This window comes from Cupressus sempervirens, chromosome 1 (genome assembly GCF_028749045.1).
Source record: "Cupressus sempervirens isolate cs-2001-9-10 chromosome 1, ASM2874904v1, whole genome shotgun sequence".
In the NCBI taxonomy this organism is placed as follows: Eukaryota; Viridiplantae; Streptophyta; class Pinopsida; order Cupressales; family Cupressaceae; genus Cupressus; species Cupressus sempervirens.
Genome location: NC_143118.1, coordinates 17,739,962 through 17,748,095, shown reverse-complemented (window position 1 = coordinate 17,748,095; position 8,134 = coordinate 17,739,962).

The window sequence follows — 8,134 nt, the reverse complement described above, 5'->3', positions numbered from 1 at the left end:
ATAGATAGAAAGTAGATTTCTTAATATCTTGCTGATCACAATCTCATAATCAATCTTTCCATTTGATCCTCTTATAGCATTTACTACCTCTTTTATTCTTCCACAATATCGTACAATATTTTCTCCTTCTACCATTCTCATTTCATCAAAGTTACCTCTCAAGATTTCTAATGTTACTTTCAAAGCATTTGTGTCTCCTCCATAGATGGTGTGCGGTGAATCCCACATTTGCTTGGTTTTTTTGCATTCCTTTATGTCATCAAACTTGACATAGCTTAGGGATGATGCAATCTCCAACATTTCTTGATTGTGTTCTTGCTTCTCTTTTAGATGCTATGTTGTCAAGGGTTTTGGTATCTCCATATTTTAATTATCTACATAGTGTAATTATCCTTCTCCAATTCCTACCAGATGCAACTTCATCAAACTCTACAATGTAGGGAAGTTCTCCTTGTTCAACCTTGACACCTCCTTTTTTTACATCTTGTTCTTTAGCTTCAAGTACCTCAATTTTTTTGTATAAGCACCAAGAGCTCTGATACCAATTGTTAGAATGATTTAAAATAACTTGGGGGGAGGGGGGGGGGGGTGAATCAGTTATCCTCAAGTCCAGATGTACCGACTGAACTTTTAAACACTCAAAATACCTTATATCTAAACATTCAATAACTTGGTCTCTATTGCAAGTAATCAGTAACGTAAGCTTCTAGTCCACTATCCTAATAGTAAAAAAATTGTAGAATGTAAAAAATTAATAGTAAAACATCTTAAATAACATCTAGACAAGTATGGCACTAGGATTTTACGTGGAAACCAATTTTGGAAAAACTACCAGTAACATGTCACCAATTTTTCACTCTTTTGAAGTGACCATTGTTAGGAGCCAACCTTGTTAACGATTACAAAATACACTGTTAAATGTGATCTTGTTAAAGGATTTAATCACCCTACTAAGAGTGGCCTTGTTAGAGGGCTTAAGCACATTCTATTATAATATCACCTTGATTAAAGGATTTACATATGACTGTTAGGTCAACCTTGATTAAAGGATTTCAGAACTGATACAATGGTTATAAAGTAACAATAGGTTGATTTGACAAATACAACTCACTTTGCAAATATAGATCACAATTTGGTTCAACAATTGACTCAATGAATGGCCTACATTAACATCTCCATCACTGATTCACTTGGCATCCCTTCAAGCAATCACTCTTCACTATTTAGCCTTCTATTCAAGTTCCCCAATCAACACAATCAACAACTACTCCAACCTTGTTAAGGTCTTCACTAGCTTTGCTAACCTCTTCAAGTTTAGCCCTTTTAACTTCTTAGATAGGTAATTATTATCTCTTGTCTCTTAAACATTACCGTAGCTCTTAGGGTTAGGTTAGATTCAATATATCCTTCCATTATTGTGTCTCCTCTTTTCTCTTCAAAAAATTCTGCAAACTTCTCCTTGAATTTTTGGATAGAAATGTTCAAACATAATTTCTCTTGAATTAAATACTCCAGGTTATCCATAATTATCTTAAACACACTTCCTATATTCTATGAAATCAATTGTGTCAGATGAAAATCATGATTTCTTCATAATCTGTCAAACAACACTGTATTTTGACACTCAGTCATCACTAAATTTCTAGGTCACTACTAACTATTATGTTTAGTATATGTACTAACACTCAATCAAAACTAATACTTGATCGACACTATATTTCTCTCTTCTTATACCATTACTCGATCAACACTAGCATCACTCGACATAAACTTCAAGTTCCTTAATCTCTTGTTGTTTTGCTCGGTCAAGCCAATGCATTTGGTCATTCTTTGATCACTTGTTCTAGGCTTTAGTAGAACTATCTTCTTCTCTTGTATTATGATTAAACACTCATTTTATCTTATCAAAGTCTAACTAATCAAGTTCCCATTGTTATTCCTTCTAACTCAACCTTTCCTCTAGGTATTTTTATTATGTCCTTTTTAAATCCTCTTTATCAATCATCTTGATATGTCCAACTATACTCAAATATAAAATTGTCTTACCAATAAAGTTTGACATAAATGATAGCATAATAATTGTTCCAATTGTAGTTTCCAACATCCAAAAGATGGGATCAGATTGAAATACCATTAAACCTATGCTGGGAGAAAGCATGCCTACCTAAGGCTGGTATATTCCTATGGGAAGCCATACAAAAAAGGTTTCCAACAACAAATAGGTTTACAAAAATAGGTTTTGAACGCTTATCAAGATCCCCCCTATGTAAAAGGGACTTAGAGTTAGTGGAGCATTTTTTATATCAATGCTCCTTGGCAAAAAATTGCTGATAATGCCTAATTAAGAAACTAAACTAACACACTACTTTCTAGGAAAACCTATGGGATCACTTAATCAACTGGTCCAAATATGACTACTCCAAGATATATAATAAACTCTGGAATACATCTCCCTCCATTCTTTTATGGGAAATATATGTTAGCATGAATGTTGATGGTATTACTTTGGGGGAGTATCCTAAGAATTGGAGAGTATTAACATGTTGCATTCATGATTATGTTTTTCATTGATGTCAACATAGTAGTAAGTTTGTAAAGACTAACAAAGTAGCAAACATAGATTGTACTTGTATGGACATAGTTTTGATGTACAAGTGAAGCACATTTAAGGACATGTTGTACCTTGTGTCATGATGATGAGGTTAAATGCACAGAGTCTAAGTCAAAGATGTATGGAAGATACAAGTGATTTATAGAGAGCAATGTAGAGAAAGAGTGTGTGTAAGGGTAGTTTCTAATGATCCTATTATATCTTCTAGAAGAGATATAATCTGGTGATGCATAGTCAACTAGTGATTGAAAATAGTTTGATGGTGATGTCAACAAGTGCATAAGCCTTAGTATCATACGTGTGAAATTTTGTATAGACCATGATTTGACATTGCTATTCTAATTGCGAATTAATTAATTATCTTAGTATAATTAAGTGAGAAAGCCTCAAGGCCAACTAAAGGAGTTATTTTGAAGATATAATATAAAGTAAAGATATTTTCCTTGTTTGTAAAATGTGATTAGAGTATATGTTTGATGTGAAGTGCAAAAATGAGCAGAGTGTTTGGTGAATGCGAGCAAGAAATCCAAGGGATTATTGGATGTGAGATTTGTGATTTGGCTATAAGATCGGAAGGATAAAAAGTTCAGTTGAAAGGATAGTGAAAGAGGAAAAAAGTACAATTCAATTCTATTATTCTACAAGGAATAATACAAAGATCATTTGTGTTAGATTGTGGTGATTGATCAGGGAAGTACTGTACATACTCCATAATTCCTTGGTGGGTTTTGGGCCCTATTTTATTAGGATTTTAGGCTGACATGAAATTATTAATTATAACCCTAAAGTGGTAAAAATACCTATATAAAAGGGCTTAGGGTTAGGGGTTGTTTCATTGTGGGTGATGCAAAAATTGGTTCTTGTGGAGGTATTGAGCTGTAAGAGATTACAGATTGTAATCAAGTTGTAATCACTGGATCATAATAATATTGGACTTGTTGTTTGGTGGATGTAGCCCAGGGATTTGGTGAACCACGTTAAATCTTGGTGTCTTGTGTTCTTTTCTATGTGATATATTATTTTTTGATATTGGTTATATTTGCATGTAATTTCTATTTTTGTCTAAGGTTTAATCCTAACAAGTGGTATAAGAGTGAGGTTGTTTTTTTAGTTATCCTCTGTAGAAAAGTCTCACAGTTGAGTGAAAGCAATGGAAAATGAGGGTAAACTGGGGGTTGACAAGTTTAATGAGTAGAAATTCTAATTGTGGGAGATGCAAATGGAGGATTATCTCTATTAGAAGGATTTATAGAAGCCATTGGAAGGTAAAACCAAGAATCAGGGATCTATGTCAAATGACGAATGGGATCATTTGAACAAAAAGCCACTTGGAAGAGTTTGATTATTCTTGGCACCATTGATGGCATTTAATATTACAAAAGTAAAGACAATAAAAAAGTTGATGCAAACCCTAGCAAAACTATATGAAAAGCCCTCCACTTCAAACAAAGTATTTCTCATGAAGCGTTTATTTAATATGAAAATGATAGAAAGTGGATCTATTGCAGATCATTTAAATGAGTTTAATACTATTACTGGTTAGTTATCTTTTGTGGGTATCAATTTTGATGAAGAAATTATGGCTCTCTTGATTTTGTATTCTTTGCGTGAAAGCTAGAATAGCTTGGTAATGGCTATGAGTAATTATGTTCCTAGATCTATTACCCTAAAATATGATGGTGTGATCGGTGTTATTTTGAGTGAGGAAACTTGTAGGAAATCTTTAGGCAGATCTACATCTGGAAGTGCTTTGAATACACAAAGTCAAGACATGATGACTGAGAGAGGAAATAATTCTAGAAATTGTGGGAAATCAAGAGGAAAGTCAAAGGGGAGGAGGTCTCAATCCAGAGAACCAAACAACTACAGGTACTTTAGAAAACTAGGGCATAAAAAGAAAGATTTTTGGACTCAAAAGAAAAATGAAGGAGATAAACCAAATGGAGACAAGGAGGAAAATGTGGTAAGTAACAAATCTAAAGAGGATGCTTTACTTTTGTCTTTAGAAAGTGTTGATGATTCATGGGTTTTAGATTTTGGTGCTTCATTTCATGCCACACCTTATAGAGGTTATTTCATTGATTATGTCCAAGGGGAATTTGGACTTGTTTATTTGGGGGATAATGAACCTTGTCAAATTGTTGGAAAGAGAAAAGTTAAGATTAAGTTATAGAATGAGAATCATTGGCTACTACATGAGGTAAGATATGTTCCAAGGCTGAGTAGGAATTTAATTTCAGCAAGGCAACTTGGTGATTAGGGTTGTGTAGTTACTTTTAATGATAAAAATGGAAGGTTTCAAAAGGTTCCCTTATAGTAGCAAAAGGTGTGAAAGTAGGAACCTTATATATTTCTACAAGTCATATTGTTCCTTCTACTTTAATTTTTTCAGAGAAAAATGAATGTTGAGGAACAGTTGTGCAGGGAGAACAAATAGTTGCTGTAGATTCTAATACAACACTATGACACAATAGACTTGGGCACATCAGTGAGAAAGGTATGAAAATACTTCATTCAAAGAAAGTTTTACTAGGTCTGAAATGTGTTAATATCAATTTCTATGAAAGTTGTGTGTATGGAAAACAAAAGACAGTGAGTTTTGTGAAGACTAGGAAGGAACATAAAAAGGAGAAATTAGAGCTTGTGCATAATGATGTATGGGGACCAGCTCAAGTATCTTCCCTCAGTAGCTGTCATTATTATGTTACATTTATTGATGATGCAGCAAGAAAAGTATGGTTTTATTTCCTTAGATAGAAATCTGGTGTATTTCAAACTTTTAAGAAATAGAAATGCTTGGTTGAAAATGAGGCTGGTAAGAAATTAAAATATTTTAGATATGGTAATGGTGGTGAGTATTGCAGTTATGAATTTGAATATTATTGCTCCACTAATGGTATTCGTAGACTAAAATTTGTTCCAAGGACTCCATAGGAAAATGGAGTGGCTAAATGCATGAATAGGACTATAATGGAGCGTGCAAGGAGCATGAGGTTGCATGTTGGGTTGCCCTTACACATGTGGGTGGAGGCTATCAATACTACTCTATATTTGATTAATAGAGGTCCCTCTACTCCTTTGGGTTGTGGTATTCTAGAGGAAGCATGGACTAGTAAGAAGGTGAGTTATTCTTTTCTCAAAACTTTCAATTGTGAAGCATTTGCTCATATAGATTTTGAAAATAGAACCAAGCTGGAAGCTAAATCAAAGAAATGTGTCTTTGTTGGATATGGCATGAATGCATTTCATTATAGGCTTTGGGATTTTGAAAATCATAAAATTGTAAGAAGCAAAGATGTCATATTCAATGAAAAAGCGTTGTACAAAGATCTGTTGCAAAAAAATGAGAAGAAAGAAGATGATTATGTAGTGTTGGGTGATACTTCAAAAGATGATGTTCCAACCATTCCTCATGATGTGCAACAACCACAACAATAAAGACCACACACACTAGTGAATGTTAGACAATCAACAAGGCTAATTAGACCTCTAGAAAGATTTTCTCCCTCTTTGTATTCTATTTTACTAACAGATGCTGGTGAACCTAAATTTTATGATTAAGCTATGCAGGTGGATACTAAGATTCAATGGGAGTCTACATTCAAAGACAAAACACATTATGTTGTTTTACCATGTCATTCGGGTAGTTTTGGATGATGGATAGATAAAGCTAGACAAGATACATATAGATGACAATCCAACAGATATGTTTACAAATGTAGTAACAAAGGAGAAGCTGAACTCCTCTTCACTTTTGGTTGGTCTTCTCGACTAAACACAATCGTAATAATATTGGACTTGCTATTTGGTGGACGTAGCCCAGGGATTGGGTGAACCACATTAAACATTGGTGTCTTGTGTTCTTTTTTATGTGATCTATTATTTTTTGATATTGGTTATATTTCTATGTAATTATTATTTTTGTCTAAGGTTTAATCCTAACAATTTGGATAGTGGGTTCATTGGTCTTTCCCTTGAAGCTGTTTGGACAATGGGTCCATCTTCCTTCCACAACTCCTAACAGGGCTGGAATCTCCTAATAGGAATTTAAAGTCTCCTAACAGACATTGATATGTACTGAATTTTGTTATAGACTCCTAACAGGGTCCATCCTCTAACAATGAATATTTATATTAGTATATCATCTTGTGGGTATCATCCCCATTGGAGTTTTCCCTCTGATCAAGGGTTTCCTGATGCAGGAGTATCCTTGGTTGGCTTACAATCCTACATGTTGGTGTGGTTTGACCTTGGAGTTGGAGGGATTAGTCAAAGGATGAAATGTGACTTAGTTGATACTGAGTTAGTTTGGTTGTTGCATTAATTGAGTAACTTGGTTAATGAAGATGTTCAATGAAACTTGGGCACTCGATAAATACTGGGAGCTCAATTTGCACTAGGATCTTGGTAGTAGTGTTGCCCAAGAAAATTAGTCAATGAAGGGGTTTAGTTCTTCTAAAGGACTTGGTGCTTACTAGTGCTTGGTTAGTAAAGGAACTCGATTAGGTCTAGTTTTCTTTGACACTTGGTTTGGTCTTGCTTCCTGCGGTGGCCGTGTTGTCCTTGAGCCGACTTTTGGCATTTAGTTTATGTATGGGTATTTAAATCAATTTCTAATTCATTCACTTGCTTTTGCAAATCAACTAGCAATGACTGTTGATTTCTTGCTCTAAATTTCTCAAGTCAAGGAATTCTTAGAATCCATCCAATCACAAAAGTCATCTTCTTCTTTCTCTTCTCCATAATCAAGTCTTTAGAAGACAAATCTAGTGCAACACAAGAACCTTGTGCAAACTGCCTCACAGTCAGTGATCTGTCTACACAATCAAGAACTTCTTGAAAAACTTCACCCAACTCAAGTTCCTGGTGCAAACTACCTCATGTTTGGCGATCTATCCACACGCTTATGAATTCTTGCTTTGATAAACTTCACCCAACCAAGGTCCTGGTACAAACTGCCTCACACTTCAGTGATCTGCTTGTACACTCAGGAACTCCTGCTCTGATACCACTTGATGGAGACACAACCCAAGCACAGAATGGACACAATAGGAAAGGGAAAACTTTATTAACTATGAAAATATGCTAGTACACTTAGCGCAGAGAAAAAGACTCCAAAACATGCCCTATGGGCTTACAATAGTATAAATCTAAAGATAAATTCTTCTCCCAATACCTCCTCTCAAACTCCACTCCGAATTGCATTTTACAATGCTAGAAATGTTCTTAAATAGACCCCAGAGGGTTAAGGATTAGGAATACATTCTAGAAAGTGCTAGTTGGCATCCATCGACCAAATAGAAGGCTCTAGAAGTTGCATTAGAAGTCGGCACAAAATTAGAAGAATCAAAAAATTGTAACCAAAATTTTGGGAGGCATAACTTTTGAACCGTAGCTCCGATTGATGAACCGTTTACATTTTTGGAAAGCTCTTGAAGTGCTCTATAGCCTTGTGGAAAAGATTTTCTTGTCCCCCACTTTTCAACCCCATTCAAGGTCATTTAATGCCCCTAACTCGACTTT